Here is an 18,597-nt window from a genome sequence, read left to right as displayed (position 1 = left end):
TAATCTGCCTGAGGAGAAGACACTGAATTGGCCATTTTTGTTCTTTATGTCATGTCTGTGTTTTAAAATTTTGTCCACCTCTTTTGACATAAGCCTTATGACTAGTTAATACTGAGCTGTGACAACAACTGTTTTTTAAGGGAATGGGTTTTCCATAGTCTGACATTCCCTGCTGGTTACTTATTCTCTTCTCCCATTGTGAAGTTGTTGTTTCACCGTCACCTCTGGTTTAAGAGTTATATATACTTAAATATACTCCCAACCTACCCACCTGTACCATAATTCTACGTGGAGTCAAACATCAGAAGTGAGACAAGGTATCTCCTTTCACTTTCTGTTATACTCATACTCAGCTTAATGTTTTGCAATATCATCCATTGGATGAGTTCATGTCTTTTTTATCCCCATTATGGAGATTCAGATGCATAAGTACCCATGTAATAATGTGTAACAATGTTTACTTACTTTCAGTTCCTGATTCCTGGACTGTTCAGTGTGAATATGAAGACGCTCACACAGTGAGTAACTCTGTGTGTTTTAGAAACAACTCCTACATCCTAAGTGATCATAAATACCCAGACACTGAGATGGTCTCTGGTGTAAAACATACATTTACTAAAATCTTATTCCTTGACCACCCTTGTGGAGAATTACTCTCTAACAAAGAAAGCAACACCAATTCAAGGAGAAATACTAGGTAGCAAAGCTAAGAGCTGTATGTTTTTTACCAGCTTCTGTGACACAGCTTTACAAGAGGTTCAATATAAAATCTAATGCTACCCACGCTGTCAGGAAATATGTTTTCCCTTAGGTAGTGTCTCACATCCCCTAAGAAAACATGTGGTCTAAGAACTACAATCCTTTAAGACCACATCATGTTGCCTTATATTCATTAAAAGCAGCTTAATTTAACTGTTTAAATTTATAGGATATGACTCTGTAATGTAGTCCTATTACTTTGAAACTTTGAATCTTGTTTTCTAAATCAACACCTTTTAGAAATCTTTTAAGTTAGTAAATATGTTTCTTGCCAAACCAGGCAGCAGCAGCTGCTTCTTTCATGGTATTCAATGTTGAAAACCCATCGTTCAGCACAGTTCAACACGGTGCATTATCATCTATAGCTTCTCACAGCTGCAGAACGGCCCCATCTGAGAAGACTGCCCTTACGTCTTCCAATCCAGAATCTGTTCTACAGGGCCCAATGATGGTACAGAAATTAAAGAAGAAAAAAAAAAAAAAAAAAAAGAAAAGAAAAAAGAAGAGTCAGTTGTGTGGCAGGATCTGCAAATAAAGAGGAACCCATTCATTGTCTCTGGTGAAGATTATTGTCCTTGCCAGCAGCTTGTGGTGCTGTAATGAATGTTATAAAGCTTGCATGTGGAAAAATCTGCAAGGCTTTTGGTTTACAGTATTGTGGGGAAAAAAAAAAGGCAAGTAGGAACTGGAAATGGCAATGCCTAATAATTTATTCACTCCTATTTCATCCAAATCATGTACAGAACATGCTGTAGCATATCCTAACATTAGTAGCTCTTTTTTTGCCCAGTCTTTGAGGAAAGATCAGACTTGTGCCTTTTGTACCTTGGAGTACAATTACATTCAGTTTATACTTCAAGTACTACATGAGCAATAGAAAGTGGAAATTTTATCAGTGGAACATAATGCACACAAGCAGTTTTTAGTTATCCCATTTCAGTAAAACTCTGGACATTTGGAACTAAAATGGTTGCACTATTTCCTCAATTACTATGCAGTCCAGATAAAAAGCAGGTAGGAAATCTTCAGAGAATCGAAACATCTATGGCACAGAGTCTGACGGAATCAGAGCATATTTGCATAAAAAAATTATTATCGAAGTATGGTAACACTGTTCACATCTTTCTGTAGCCTTCTCATGTCCATCAAATTCTCTGTTGCTTTCACTCAAGTACTGTTTACATTTCACTAGAGATATGTACCGGGCAGTGCCTGCCTTAAGTGTTAGCCAGCTCACATCAGCACATGGTAGTGGCTGGGACTAAGTAAATCAGGGGACACACAAAGATTGAAGGAATTTTATCTAAGAAAATTTCAAAATTATTTAACAAGGATTTCTACATCACTTATTTGCAATGAAAATAATCCAAAGTGAACACTAGCCTATTTCCCAGGAAGGCACATTTCTTTTGAGAAGCAAGATAAGTACCATGCAAGAAACAAGCTTGCATCTACCATGTAATAGTTCCTGAAATGATTAAATTAGTGGATTCTAACCCAGGCCATGAGAACACGACCAGCAGCCATCCTGAATGGAGATGTCAATCGGAATAGTACAGTTGCTTTAGTAAAACAATGAAGCTAAATGTAACCAGATAGTTTAATTTGATTTTACACTCCTAATCTTAATAGTCCAGAAATCCCTGTAAGTCTTCTGACACTTTTTCATTTTTCATCCTGTTAGTTTGTTACAAAGAAGAGATGCAGAAAGAAACATTTTAATATAATTCGGCAAAGGATTATTGTGACTGGTCTTCACATGTAACAGGATGCTAAAAGTCCAAATTCCTAATAAAAGTAGAAAAGTGAAGGAGAGCATTGCATTTGTATCAAATATTACATGACCATTACAAAATATTACCGAGATTACTGAAAACTGAAAAAGTTGATGTGTCAAACTGTTCTCCTTTGTTCCATTCCTGGCATATAGAGGGGAAATATTTATTAGTTTTGCTAAATTATGTAGTCAAAACAGGTCTCTGGTTTGGTCTTTCTGTAGATGTTGCCTACTGCTCTGGATGCCATCAGATGCTGTGTCAACACCTCACAAGTCACATGGAGAATTATTTCTCTCTTTTACAAAAATTTACATTTTTCCAAACAAGCTCATCATCAATTGGCATTTTAATAAAAAGACTACTCTCATGAGTATACTTACCTAATCTTGGAGAATAGAAGTGGAAAGGGTCAGCTTTAGGTCGTCTAGTTGACCCCTCTGCCAGTGCATGATTGTGCACCACAGTGCAGTTTTTAATTCTTTGGTTATTGGCATTTTATGCCATGTACAAAGCGAAGCAGGATTTATCGGTTTAGACACAAATTCTGTGAAGGAATTCTGCATGTCCTGTTCAACTTAGCCAATATAAAGACTGGGAGATTTTGCACGTTCTTTCAGACAGAGACCGCAACCAGTGTTTTTGGCTTAAAATTACATCAAAACTAAAAAACTTTTTAAAGTTAATTCTTCAATTGTTCATCTAATTCAGTTGCACCAGAACTTTCATAGTTCACTCTATAGGTGGTAGAACAGGATAAAGGGTAAAATTAACAATTTAAACTGTTCAGAAACATAGTTCTCTCTCTCAGCATTGTCTTTATTAACATAGTCCCCAGACCAGAGCTTTTCTTGTCTGCAAGATGCTGTAACAATATGGTGATAAGGCTCTATGGGCCATCTCCCACACTGTCTCAATCCTGATTCAGCTCTCTTTTCCTGCAAAAGGGCTGATGCTTCTTGGATTTTGACTGATTTACAGTTACTGTGTTCCCACCAGTAGAATCTTAATGAGATTCAGTCCTCAAAACCAGGCTCCAACCTTTCATCAATGTAGCAGATTACAAGATAGTTAAGGATCCCCAGAAGATCTCTCAGTGCTATCACAAAAATGATAGTTTGTTCTGCTACTTAAAATCCTTTCGGGCATAAGGTTTCTACAGAATCAAATATTAATGTCTTTTCCTAGTTGGATATACATAGTAGGTCCATAGCTTCTACTGCTCTGCTCACAAAGCTGTAGAGGAAACACAAATTATTTGGTATATTAATATCTGTATTGATATCCAGGGTCTGCTCTTTCATCTTTCCTCCACCTTTTAAGGCATTTGCAAACAAACTGCAACTGATCTGTTCCAAAATGGAGAAAACACTCAGTTAGGTCTCTAAATAACTCTTCAGTGTCTTTGTTTGGGGATTCTGAGAAACTTTTTCTTGTTCAAGACTCAGTTAGGATGTAAGACCTCAGAAATTGCTCCTCTCTAAGTTTTGCTGTTTATCCACTAGTTGCCTAACATATGGACACGTACTGTGTATTATTAATACCGTGGATATTATATTTCAGTTCTCTTTAATTGTTGCAAAAACCTTGGTGAAAAAAAAAAGAGCCCCAGCATAAATACATATATAAAGCACAGTTACAGAATTGAACACCGTTTCCACACACAGTTAGAAAACACATTAAATGTCAAAAGATGTTTATGCTAAATATAATTTATACACAGAAGTAATTGTTTGCGACATTTATAAACACGGTATTTCTACAAACAGTTACAATTTTAATTCAGTCACTCACAACCTCTCCTATCACTGCTTTCTAGGTTACCTTGATTGCTTGGTCTCCACGAGAGCAAGTCAGGTTTGACAACAGGAACCAAGAGGTACTTACTTCAAAATACCTTGTTCACCTTGAAGGACGTTTACCCAGAAAGTGAGAGACCTTAGCTCAAATCATTCCATTGAATCGAGAAAGTGAGCTTTGATTTTCTAATATATTAGTTATAATAATAAAAATGTCTTATTTTTGTATTTGAGATAGAACATAAATCTAGGACATCAAACTGCAAATTCTAGTCCGTTTCTTTTAGGCTCTGCGGAATGGGGCGGGAGTTCTGGACATAAGTACCTTAAAAAGAATACCCTATAGCTGAAAAAAAATCCCCAACCACAAAAAACCCAAAGTGATTCATTCTGAACTGTTTTGTTTTGTTCAGCTGTTGAAACAGCAGAAACTTTTTTGCCTCACCTGATTTATAACACACATTTAGTAGCCATTACAATATTGAATGTTACTTACCGTTTAAGAGTTTTCTAGAAATAAGTCAACCATTCATTTTTTCCCAGGCTTTTACAGATCTTATTGCCATCTAATCTAATGTCCACAAACCCACTGTAAACACAGACTGATGTAAAGTAAACAATGAAACCTCAATATCAAATAAACAGAACACTGAAGATTCAGAGTTTTTTTCTACACAAGTCTTCCCAACTTAATTTACAGCAAACTTTCCATATGTATCAATTTTCATGGGACTTTATAAACTTTACATTGTTTTCTTTGATGAAGTCTACAGTTTCGCTGACTGTACAGGGGCTTTGGTGGTACTTCCATTAGACGTGAATTCAGAAAGTAAAAGAGGTGCTGCGTACAATAACAAAATGTGTATTATTTAATAGTGAGGTCAGGAAGAAAATATTTTTCACTTCTTCCAGGAAAATAAAAAAATACTTTCAGAGAAATTACTTAACTTTTGTGAGAGCTTTTGTATGATTTTTGTAAAACTTTCATGCGTCTCTACATTAAGACTTCCACAAAAGAGAGGAGCTTTAGTGTAAACTTTTGTAGCCATGCAGAAAGAGTTGTGTTTAAACATTGTTATACTGCTTAATTTCACAGAAGGTAGGAAAAAAGCCTGGAAAGTGGTTTTTAATGAGCTGGGTAAGGGTACTAAAAGGACATTTGATAATTATCACTGTAGAGGAAAACAGTGAAATGTTTTGTAAGAAAAAAGATTCTTGGCCACGTGAAGATTATCATATTAGGGAAGAGAAAAGTGATGAACTATGATACCAAAAACTGAGGACTCATGACTAATTTTTATGTCCAGATACTACTATGGGTGGTTTTAGGAAAAAAAAATAATTAAGCATAATAAACAAAATCATAATTTTATATATGCCAAAATAGGCAGAAGCTAATTTTGCAGATGCAATGTAGATATCTAGTTACCTGGATTTTTTAACTGGCTCAGAAAACACAGTCAACCACAGTCTGAAACTTTCTAGTTAGAAAATACCAGGGACCTTTTTATTGAAAAGGTTGCAGGAAATGGTGCATTAGTAGTGTTTTCTTTAAAAATACCAGTTATGTCTCTGCTTGGGTTATCTGAATAGAAAATATAAAGTAGGAACATTGAAGGCAGAAAAAAAACAGTGCAGGACAGTGAAAAGGGCAGAGGTGTAAAACTCAGCCCAGAATGGAAAAGGCAGGTGTGGCCAGGATAAAGGAACTGCAATCCAAACATTCCAGAGAAATACCCAGCATCTTTTGCAAACCCTCCCCTACAGAATTAGTGCTCAGTTCTGTGTGTTCTGATCACCAGAGGGATTTTTGAAGTTGAGAATTCAAAAACATTCAACCCTGATTCAAATTCCTAACCTGCTTTCACCCTGATTTTAGTTAGGCATTTAGTAACTAATCAATCAATGTATTAATTTAAGGTTTTCAGATAAACTAAGGGCAACCTATTAAATAACATAAAAGTTTCTCTGCCTCACTGCATAAGCTCATGTCTGCAGCACCAAAAATACCAATTTATCCAGGTGAGTTAGAGTAATCCCTGAGTTTACACATGTTATTTCTGCTTTTAATAAATTTATGAAGAAATTTTGCAAAAAAAATACATGTCCTATAAAAGAAATCTCCAGGCGGTTTTTCAGTCAAGTCATTGGTCATAAATTTTCAAAAAACATCAAAGCATCTTTTAAATAAACGTGTCCTTCAGGAAGATCAAATGCAGAAAAAGAGATTCACTGTAAGGTCATTTTATTCCTAGACATGCCAGAAATTTGCTTATGTGAGTGGATCGGTGAAAGGTTAGCAGACGGATCAATACCTCTCTGCTTCTGCTGCAGCAATGTCTGAAGTAACTGGCTGGTCATTTTGTGAGTGGTTCTTTTGCTTTTCAGAGTCTCAGCTCAATATCTGTGACTCTGTCCAAGCCCTGTACTTCCCAAAGTACACAGAGACTGGGGAACGGGTAACTAACAATTGTGAAAATAACTTGGACATCCAAATATGCTTTCTGAGGCAGTCATCTCATGAAACAGACCAAACCTTTGAAAAGCAAGGCCAGTTTATAATAAAAAATGTTGTATAAAAACATATTGTTTTAAAATATATTATGTATAAAAAAACTTTTAATAAGCAGAAAAGACAGGTACACCTTAAAGAAACTGCATGTTTTTAAAAAGTTGGTTTGTGTCATTAGGATCAACAAGGTGGGATTAATTTTTTCAAATAATGGATTTTAGGTTCAGGTAGATAAGTCAAAGACAATTAAGAAAAAACATCTGGTCCAAGCAAATATGCTAAAAACATAAAAATATATAAATAAATAGGCTGGCTCTCAAGAGTGCAGAGAAATGTAACTGTTATTGTCCTGTTCATTATGAAAATAAGTTATTTGTCTGATATTCAAATATATAGTTTTATCATTATAAAAATCGATGCAATTAAAAACCACACCTAATTTCCAAGGTCTTTTAATTAAGAAAGTTTTTAAAAGCTCAAAACTTGCATATCCCTGAACTTCTGGATGCACTAAATTGCAAAAGCTAAAGGTCCAAGAACTGTTTTTGTTATAGGGTTATATGATTCCAGAGTGTGTTCTGGAGCACAAATGGGTCGGTCCTTATATTAATTTATTTCAGACATCGTGTTTCATTTATTAATTTGTCAAAGTGTCTCACTCCAGCTCAGTTCCATGGGTGGAGATTGTCATGTGCTAAAGAAAATGTGCTGCTCTGTTTTTGCTGGCTTTGCCCCATGAGTTTAGAGACAGGAGGCAGCAGCAGAGTCGCTCCAGCCCTCCTGCACGCTCCCACCATGCCTCTCTGCTCCCAGAGCAGAAGGGCTCCAGGAGAGCTGGCAGGGCTGAAGTGTCAGCCCTTCTGCGTTTCTGCTCTGTCCTAGTGTGATCTGAGGTCATACTTTCCTTCCATTCACAGAGCCCATGGCTCAAATATCAACCTTTGCCTGCATAACTGCCTGATCCAGTTCCTACCAAAGCCTGAGTCTCAGACCCTGCATCCCTTTTCCTGGTCACTCCAGCAAGACCCATCCTACACACCTTGCTAGTTCACTCTCTGTGTGCTGATGCTCTCTGTTTGTTTTTACAGTTCTCTGATTTGAAAGGTAATACTTTTGATGCTTATCATTAGTCATGTTTGAAGGGAGAACAAAAAGGCAGAACTGCCCAGTTAACTCAGCAGAGGTTATATGGTAACTCATTGCAGGCAAACACGTTTTCATGGAAATAAAGCTGTCTAAAGATAAAGACCACTAGTGAAAATATTCAAAGTATTTGTATTAATGTGTGAATATATTACATGCGAGAGGAACATTTTAAAATACTTACTTTACAGTTTCATGTTAAGACCATTTTACTATACTTACGGCTTAAAAATTGCAAGGTGTCCCTAAAAGCATGGATATTCCTTATATCTGAAATTAACATTAAAAACATGAAACTTGAGTAGTTAATTTGAATTCATCCTAATTGTCAAAGCAAAAGGCAAAGAAGAAATACTGTAAGCTCTTTGGGGTAAACTTCTCTGTTCATGCTACAGATGTACTTGCGGTGAAATAGCAGCACACAAGGAAGCACTGATTTAGATTTCCTTAATTTTTTATTGTGTTAAGCAGTTAAAAGAAAAAATCAGTAGTGCGATGACTGAAATTCTAAAATGGTAAAAGAAAGAGCAACTTCTAGCTCTTGATTCCCTCAGGATAGCTGAGAGCCTTCAGGGTCAACCAAGTAGTAACTTGTTGATGCGGTGTCTAAATTGTGCCTTGCTGGCTGACTGTGGGATTGCTTTATAGCCCTCCGGGGGCAGGGGCTGAGGGGTTTGGAAAGCAGGTTCTTCAGGCAGCACAGGTCTGAATAGCTCATCTTAAACCTTACTGTTGGGGTTTTTCCTTTTGCCCAACTTGACTCTAGGTGTTAGTGGTGCTCTTCATTAATCAAATTATGTGTACTCAGAGTGAGAACCAGATCAGAAATTCCAAAAAAGAAAACGCAGTGAATGAAAATGGCAGGTATATCCAAATGCTGTTGGGAGCCTTATCTTTCAGAGGCGGCTACAGATTCCTACTGTTGGAAATAGAGCAATATATTTAGGGGTCCTATTTCTACCTCCTAGTAGGAGGTCTCTTGAGACAAATTGACGGTAGTTTTTTTAAAAAATCTTTTTTTGTGCCTGGCAAAGCATAATTTGGATGGGTTTGAACCTGGATTCCCAAGAGGATCAAGCCAGCCTAGATACATAAGCGTAACTTTGGGGAAGCCAAAAGTGCTTCAACAGTAAGGAAGGTGGTAAGTATTTTTGTATTGACATCAAAGGGCTGTGATGTTTATACTGTGTTTGATGTATTCAGGGATCTGGCTTATGTGTTACTCAGCCATTTAAAAATTGCAGAACACAGTCTCTTCTCATTTTCTTCTACATCCACCATAATTTCCCACAGCCATTCCTGAAGTGGTGGGAATAACTCTACAGTGACAGAATAATACTTCTTTCATATGCCATTTTTACTTGACTCTTCCGCAGGAAAAAAAAAAAAAGTAGAGCAAGATTCTTGCTTGTTTATGCATTCTTTCCACTGTTCAGTTCATTATTCTAACGAATGACCTAGATGTGTCTATAAATGTAATTCATATCTACTTTAATGTTTGCGTAATGAGCATCTATATGTTTTGGGCTTCTGATTTGTTCTAAAAAGAATCTTCAAAATTTCCTTTTCGTTTGAAACATAGCAGAATATCAGACCTCAGTTCCCTACAGAACCAGATGCAATGTTTCTGGGAAGGACTAATAGTAATTTTCCCCTTTTGAGGGGTTATTAGCTCTGCACAAATAGATTAAAACTGGCTTGCTCGTTGTACTCCAAAATAGCCAATACACTAGGTCCAAAGGAAAACTAGTGCACATTGTTAGATTGATAACATTAGAAGTTATTCAAGGTCAAATTCTTTGAATTCTTATGGTTTGAATTATTTTTTACTCTTTGCCTAGCAGAAAATGCAATCCATGCTACCGATGTATTTTTACCAGTAATATATTAGAAACTTCTTATTAATATTAAAGTATTGCTACTGAGAGCTTTGCAGCTTTCCAAAGATACTGGTGAGGTGAATTTACCTAACTGTCATTTACTTGAAAACAGTGTTTCAATAAGGTTTTAAAGAAAAGCTCTGAAAAGTCACCTCATTCTAACTTTGAAAAGTTTTTAAAAAATAAATAGAAAAGACCCCATTCCTCCCTCCTCCAGCTCTTGCATATGTCTGGATGTTTGATTTAAATATGTTGGGTTTTCACCTACATGACATTTTATTTGTACATTAACAAAAAAGAATATCACTAAAATCCAGTGTCAAAGTTTTGAACGTGGTCTGCTCATCATTACAAAGCTGCTTGGAGTTAAAATTCAAAAATCCTCTGATCACCAAAACGATGGTGCCATAAGTTTGCACTTAACATGCACACACCTTGTACTATGGGGCATAGCTAACTAAGCTTGTTCATACTCTTCTTTATCATGAACTTATGGTGAGTGTGTTGAAAAATGCCTGTATGCTCCAGCTCCAACTTTTTGCAGGGTCATGTTCAGACCATATGTTACTTTATATAGCTTGCCTTCTTACTAGACGACAAGTTCTCTGGGATTTGGGTAGCTACCTCAGCACAAACAAATTTAATTCTGTAACTAGTGTTTTATTTGTATCATAATGTCATCTGCACTGAGGGGTAGGTACACTCAGGCTTTACTATGATATGTTTTGTGAGTTTTTATTTTAAATTAGAGGTACTGGCATTCAAAACTTCTTTATGCTAACATCTCCAGGTGTCAGTTTTTAGACTATACAGTGTAGTTGTTATAAATTCTTACCAAATATACTATGCAGCTTCCATTTTTTTTATGTTTCTTGATGATTTGTGCCCTTACAGTTGGTTCTGCCAAAGCGCATGACACCTGCAGCAGCCAGGAGCCTGGTGTGGCAGGAGGAGGTACCTGTCTTGGAGGCAGCTGCTAACATGGAAAGCAAGAGCAGCTCTAACTTTGAGGATAGTTGGGATCTGTCCCAGTAGAAGTTCATAAACAGTGATGTGCAGCAGTGGCATAACACACAGGCACTGTTTTCACCATTTAACAACAGAAGGTGACTATAAAATAGTATGAAGGTCTCACAACAGTGCTATATCATGTGACAACCTGTTGCAACATGTGGCAAATTTGCTGCTTCTTTTTCTACTAATGTTTCAAGGTGCTGTTGTGAATTCCTGGTGCAACAGTCGTCAGTGGGTCTTTTGCTTTCCAGCCCCCACATCCCTGAGCCAGGCACCTTGCCAGTTGGCTGTGTGTGTGAAGGGTGTGTAAAAGAAACCTACAAGGCTGTTTAAAAAGGAATGATCTTTTATTCTCTTTTGTGAGGTGGAACAAGTAAATATGCTTGTCAGTACTTTTTTCATAATTCATAACCTACAGGGCGCTTGTTCTGTATCATACTGTTCTCCAAAATCCATGTCGCACCCATGCAAACGTGCACGCATGCACCAGCAGAAGACTACTATAAAACTTTTTTTTGAGTTCGCCCCAGGCTAAAAAGCAACAGAGCAGAGACTGATAGAAAGTATCAGGCAAGATCCTTTTTCTGTTGTTTCCCTAAGGCAATGACCTTGAATCATGAAAATGGAAGGAACTTTGCTTACTGAGAAGCACAGGCATGGGGCAAAAAATCAATTATATTTGTACTGATTTTTTTTTTATCAGTCAGTGAAATCTGTTAGTTTGTTGATAGCTTTTGCATTGCAATGCCTGATTTAGCTTGGAACATAAACATCAAGAGCAGTACAGCTCTGTGCTGGTTTTGTCTGAGAAAGGGTTCTCTTCACTGCAATGCCTGTAGTGGTCGGGGACCTTTCCGGCTTCCCAAGCTCTGCCACGTGGGCGGGAGGCTGGGAGGGGCGGGGCCACAGCCAGGGCAGCTGACCCCGACTGGCCAATGGGACGTTCATCCCATACCACGTGACGCCGTGACCAGTGCATTAATGGGGGCAGTTGGTGCATAGGGGCGGTTGCGGCTCAGGGACTTGTGGCGTTGGGTCGGTGGGCGGCTGTGTCATGTGTGGTTTGTTTTGGTGGTTCAGTCCCCATCCCCCCACTAGGTTTCATGCCTCTCATTGTTTTCCTTTCTATTGCATTGTTGTTGTTTTATTTTAATTATTAAACTGTTCTTATCTCAACCCATGAGCTTTACGCTTCTGATTCTCTCCCCCTTCCCACCGGTGGGGGAGTGAGCAAGTGGCTGTGTGGGGCTGAGTTGCTGGCTAAACCACAACAGTCTTTTTTGGCACTGCCCCTCCTTAGTCAACCTGGTATCCCCCAGCTCACCGGGGCTCACCATATTGATGCTGGCCTTAACGCGGATGCCCGCTCGGCATAGTGCACTGCAGCCCAGAACTCCCGGGCTCAAGTGATCCGGCGGGCTCAGCCTCCCAAGTAGCTGGGACTACAGGCATGCACCACTGCACCTGTGACTCTGGGCTCCATCTGTCGTATCAGTCTTTCAGGGCAGGAGAGTTGGTGTGTGTGGTGTTGGGTTGCTACATACCGAGTCAGTCATCGTTCCATCACTGCTGCACTTTGCTTGTTTCATCAGTTTATCTTCCATGGATTGGGAGATTTGTACTATGATATTATTGATACAACATAAGGATGACATACAATATTATATTGCAGTTTGCATTATGCGATTCAGTTCATTGGCTGTTTTCGCCCAAAATCAAATCCCGCTGAGGCACACATTGGACTTGTCCAGCCTCCCACATCACCCACCAAGTGCACTCAGGTCCTCGAGCAAAAGCAATCCTGTGAATGGATTTGCCTTTGCCTGAGGCAGGAAGAACCCAGACTGTTTTGCCCAGCATATTTTTTATGTGCACTACAGGGACTCTATCCCCTTCCACAGTATGTAAGATTTCTGACTGGGCAGGGCCAGCTTGTCTGGCAGATCACCTTGTGTTGACTGACCAGGTGGCTTTTGCTAAATGTGTATCCCAGTGTTTGAACACTCCACCCCCCATTGCTCTCAGTGTACTTTTTAATAATCCATTGTACCTTTCAATTTTCCCAGAGGCTGGTGCGTGACAGGGGATGTGATACACTCACTGAGTGCCGTGCTCTTTGGCCCAGCTGTCTCTGAGGTTATTTCAGAAATGAGTCCCGTTGTCTGACTCAGTTCTCTCTGGGGTGCCATGTCACCACAGGACTTGTTTTTCGAGACCCAGGATCGTGTTCCGGGCAGTGGCGTGGGGGACAGGAGACGTTTCCAGCCAGACAGTCATTGTTTCTACCATTGTAAGTACATGGCGCTTGCCATGGTGGGTTTGTGGGAGTGTGATATAGTCAATCTGCCAGGCCTCCCCATATTTATATTTCAGCCATCGACCCCCATACTGCAGAGGCTTTACCCGCTTCACTTGGTTGATTGCAGCGCACATTTCACATTCATGGATAACCTGCGCAATAACGTCTATGGTCAAGTCCACCCCTCGATCACAAGCCCATCTGTATGTTGCATCTCTCCTTTGATGGCCTGAGGTGTCATGGGCCCACTGAGCTAGAAACAGTTCACCCGTATGTTGCCAGTCCAGATCCACCTCAGCCACTTCAATCTTCACAGCCTGTTCTACCTGCCGTTGTTCCAATGTTCTTCAGTGGCCTGACTCTTGGGGACGTGAGCATCTACGTGATGTACCTTTACAACCAGGTTCTCTACCCGGGCAGCAATATCTTGCCACAATATCTTGTGGCAGCCCAGATGGGTTTGCCTCTGCACTACAAGTTGCTTTGCTTCCACTGCTGTAGCCAGCCCCACAGGGCATTTGCCACCATCCAGGAGTCAGTATAGAGATAGAGCACTGGCCACTTTCCCTGTTCGGCAATGTCTAAGGCCAGCTGGATGGCCTTTACCTCTGCAAACTGGCTTGATTCACCTTCTCCTTGAGCAGTTTCTGTGACTTGTCATATAGGACTCCATACAGCAGCCTTCCATCTCCAGTGCTTTCCTACAAGGCGACAGGACCCATAAGTAAACAGGGCATATTGCTTCTCATTTTCTGGCAGTTTGTTATATGGGGACTTCTTCAGCACGTATCACTTCCTCCTCTGGTGATAATCCAAAATCTTTGCCTTCAGGCCAGTCCATGATCACTTCCAAGATTCCTGGGTGACTGGGGTTTCCTACTCAAGCCCGCTGAGTGATCATTGCAACCCATTTACTCCACATAGCATCAGTTGCATGGTGTGTAGAGGGGACACTTCCTTTGAACATCCAGCCCAGCAGTGGCAGTCAGGGTGCCAGGAGCAGCTGTGCTTCAGTAACCACTTCTGAAGCAGCTTGAACCCCTTCATATGCTGCCAATATCTCTTTTTCAGTTGGAGTACAGGGGGCTTCAGACCCTCTGTATCCATGACTCCAAAACCCTTGGGGTCTACCTTGGTCTCCCCTGGTGATTTCTGCCAGAGGCTCCAGGTAGGGCCATTCTCCCTGGCTGTGGTGTAGAGCACATTCTTTACATCTTGTCCTGCCCAGACTGGCCCAAGAGCTACTGCATGAACTATTTCCTGTTTAATCTGTTCAAAGGCTTGTTGTTGCTCAGGGCCCCATTTGAAATCATTATTCTTCCAGGTCACTTGATAGAGAGGGTTTACAGTCAGACTGTAATTTGGAATATGCATTCTCCAAAAACCCACAACACCTAAAAAAGCTTGTGTTTCGTTTTTGCTAGTTGGCGGAGATATGGCTGCTATTTTGTTGATCACATCCATTGGGATCTGATGACATCCATCTTGCCAAGAACTGGATTTCTTGTGCGGGTCCCTTGACCATACTTTGTTTTATGGCAAAACTGGCCTTCAGAAGGATTTGGACTATTTTCTTTCCTTTCTCAAAAACTTCTTCCGCTGTGTTGCCCCACACGATGATCTCATGTGAAAGCAAACTGTGGCCTGCACTCTGCTGCCAGAGGGATTGGGAAGCAAGCATTAGCAATATCAGTTGTGGCCTACTGCTTGGCTGCCTTTGACTCCAGTTCCTATTGAAGTTCTAACATGTCCGGCACAGCAGCAGTCAGTAGTAGAATGAGTTTGTTCAGGCCATGACAGTCTACTGTTATCCTCCACTCTCCAGTAGACTTCCGCACTGGCCATATGGGACTGTTAAAGGGTGAGTGGATCTTACTGATGACTCCTTGACGCTCCAGTCAATGAATTAGCTCATGGATGGGAATCAGGGAGTCTCGGTTGGTGCGATATTGTCACCGGTGCACTGTTGTGGTGGTGATCGGCACCTGTTGTTCTTTGACCCTCAGCAACCCCACAACAGAAGGGTACTTCAAGAGACCAGGCAAGGTAGACGGTTGTTTAATTTCCTCTGTCTCCAAGGCAGCTATATCAAATGACCACTTGTACCCTTTGGTTCCTTGAAATACCCTTTCCTGAGGTAGTCTATGCCAAGGATGCATGGAGCCTCGGGGCCAGTCACAATGGGGTGCTTTTGCCACTCATTCCCAGTTAGGCTCACTTTGGCCTCCAATACAGTTAGCTCTTGGGATCCCCCTGTCACTCCAGCAATACTGATGGGTTCTGTCCCTATATAGTTTGATGGCATTAAGGTGCACTGTGCCCCAGTGTCCATTAAAGCTTTATAATCCTGTGGATCGGATGTGCCAGGCCATTGGATCCAGTCCAGTAAGGCCAGTTATAACCCCTTTCCTCCACCCGGCTGGAGGCAGGGCCCTTCTAGTCCTGATCACGGCATTCGCAACTCACTTCCTGTAAATGTGAATCAAGAGTCTCTCTATTAAGCTCAGAAATAAAATCAGCACTTCTACTCCTCTGTCTGGGGAGCTGCTCGCTGCAAACTGGAGCAGCAGCTTTCCTGGAAGGACCTCCCTGAGTGATTGTTCTTCCTTGCAGCTCACGTACCTGTGCCTCTAGGGTCGAGGTAGGCTTGCCATCCTACCTCCTGTCCTCTCCGTGGTCACGCGGGTAGAACCATAGGGTGGCCCATGGTGTGTATCCTCTCCTTCGAGCAAAAGGACGCTTATTCCTAACAGCTGAGACACTACTCTGTAGAGGTGGGGAGTAGGACAGATCTTCTTTGAGCTGCTGGACCTCTCGGGATAGTTTCTCCACTGCAGAGATGAGTGAGGAAAAGATATTTGCTTCATAATCCTGGAGTTTATCAATCACCTCCACCACTGTTTGTGCCTCATCCTGTCTCCAGGACATTACTGCCAATGAGTTTGCATACAAGGATGGTGCGCTCCATACAAACTTCCATCACATGGGTCGTGTGCACTCGGCTTCATCTGGAACTTTGGATGACTGTTGATTGTCCAGGTCACCATAAATCACCTCAAGCATGGCTAATTCTCTTAGGTACTGGATGCCTTTCTCCATGGTTGTCCATTTTCCTAGGCAATATGTAACATCTTCTTTGAAGGGGTACCTTTCTCTCACACCTGACAGGAGTAGCCTCCAGAGGCTGAGGGCTTGTGCCCCTTTTCTAATTGCTTTGTCAATGCTCCTTTCCCCAGAAAGGGATCCCAGTTGTTTGGTTCTTTTCCCACTAATTCCAGGCTACTGGCCCCATTATCCCAGCATCGGAGCAGCTTCTTCATCATCCCGTTCTAAATGAGTTGACGTCCGCTTCCAATATTTCGACTTGTGTATTGGGGCGACTGATACTGGCACGGGTTGATCCTCTGAGTCAGCTCCAGTACTTGTTGTGGGGGTTTGAGTAGCCACAGTGCTTGTCCTGGGGGTTTGAGTGACCGCAGTGCCTGTCACTTTGCCTTTCAATCCAGAGACCTCTTCCCCTTGGGAGCACTGAATACTGTTGAGCAGGGCTTGGTACTCATGGGCCAGGCCCCAGCACGTTGCAGTTATCTGTGTCTCTCTGGAGTTCCCAGCGTAACAACATACCTTCTCCAAATATTCTACTAGTTTTTCAGGATTCTGCACTTGTTCAGGGGTGAAACTCCAAAACACTGGGGGTGCCCACTGCCCTAGGTATTTGCCCATGCTATCCCACATGCCCTGCCACTCATAGCTATCAAGCCTTGGGGCAGATTTCTGGGTGATATTCTTAAGTTGCTTAGTCAAAACCAAAACAACATGCCCAAAAGCTAGCAATAAGTATATCTTATCTACCCAAGGATGTTCAAGATACAAAAAGGTTGTTGTAATAAAGACGGAGACATCATAGAAGAAAGTTGCAATGATACCATTCCATACTTCCTCCATAGAAAATCTCTCAGAGGAGGAGGTATAATTGCTAATCGCCTCAACAAGATGGTATCCAACGTACAGTAACAGTTTCAGCAAAAACCCCAAATACTGGTTGAAGCTGAAAACCAGTGTTTGCATAACAAATCTCTTAGGCAAAGCATTACTAATCACAGCAGAACACAGCAGACTAAACAAACCAACACCAATCTTTAACATGAACTGCAAAAACAAGAACATGGTGCTGTGACCAGCAGCTGTTATTATCTCAAACCTTGTGCCCCACGTTGGGTGCCAAAAAAGACTGTTGTGGTTTAGCCAGCAACTCAGCCCCACACAGCCACTTGCTCACTCCCCCACCGGTGGGAAGGGGGAGAGAATCAGAAGCGTAAAGCTCATGGGTTGAGATAAGAACAGTTTAATAATTAAAATAAAACAACAACAATGCAATAGAAAGGAAAACAATGAGAGGCATGAAACCTAGTGGGGGGATGGGGACTGAACCACCAAAACAAACCACACATGACACAGCCGCCCACCGACCCAATGCCACAAGTCCCTGAGCCGCAACCACTCCTATGCACCAACTGCCCCCATTAATGCACTGGTCACGGCGTCACGTGGTATGGGATGAACGTCCCATTGGCCAGTCGGGGTCAGCTGCCCTGGCTGTGGCCCCGCCCCTCCCAGCCTCCCGCCCACGTGGCAGAGCTTGGGAAGCCGGAAAGGTCCCCGACCACTACAGGCATTGCAGTGAAGAGAATTAACCCTTTCTCAGACAAAACCAACACAAGCTCTCTGTAGATTGTACTCATGCAAATTTTCAGAGATGTTAACCATTATGAGAATCTTACTTAATCGCATCCTCAGAACTGTGTTGTACACTGTGCCTGTATTTAAGAAGTGTCTTTTTTTTTTTTTCTTCAGAAATGCAGCCAAAAGTGTAGAAAGTTTGAATCTAGTGATCTGCACTATCTGGACCTTGGCAGAGGTCTAAAGAATCAACAGCATAAAGCTTCAAATAGATTTACTGATTCACTCTCTGGTGGGACAACTCTGGTTTCAAAGGCACCAAGACCTTGATGGGAATGCCAGTTTTGTTTCTGAGCATTAATGGTGAGTGTCACTTGGCAGGTGAGGACGAAATCTGAGGCACATGACAATCTCCATAAACTGTAATTCATTAAATATGGCACCAGATCAGGGCAAGGATTCTGCTCATATCTTTATTTTGTATTTTTAGAAAATATTCTATCTTTAAGTTGTGGTTTTCCATTTGCTTAGCAGAAAGATGACACTTGATAAAGTTCTCAGAGATCTAGAGATGGTATGCATAATTAGTCATTTCGAAATTTCATTACCCTTTCAAAGGAAAATCTTTCCTCCACTTTCTGAGTAGTTAAAATGGTCATGGGTAATATCTTGGGAGTTGGAAAAATAACAGTATGCGTGGTTTTGTTCACAAATGGTAAAACATAAAGAGGCAGCT

General features: G+C 41.1%; 2 long non-coding RNA genes across 2 annotated transcripts; one reads left to right on the top strand and one right to left on the bottom strand.

Moving 5' to 3' along the window:
- The first annotated feature begins 471 nt into the window (after positions 1–471).
- Positions 472–18,218, top strand: LOC135313691 (uncharacterized). Its single transcript, XR_010373230.1, has 3 exons — positions 472–518; positions 4,354–4,504; positions 18,036–18,218. It is a non-coding gene; the product is annotated as an uncharacterized LOC135313691 (long non-coding RNA).
- Positions 2,823–4,887, bottom strand: LOC135313690 (uncharacterized). Its single transcript, XR_010373229.1, has 2 exons — positions 4,830–4,887; positions 2,823–3,770 (listed from the first exon to the last, which is right to left on the bottom strand). It is a non-coding gene; the product is annotated as an uncharacterized LOC135313690 (long non-coding RNA).
- Positions 18,219–18,597: the final 379 nt, after the last annotated feature.

The sequence above is a fragment of the Phalacrocorax carbo genome, chromosome 5 (genome assembly GCF_963921805.1).
Source record: "Phalacrocorax carbo chromosome 5, bPhaCar2.1, whole genome shotgun sequence".
Lineage (NCBI taxonomy): Eukaryota > Metazoa > Chordata > Aves > Suliformes > Phalacrocoracidae > Phalacrocorax > Phalacrocorax carbo.
This window is presented reverse-complemented; position numbering and strand designations above follow the sequence as displayed.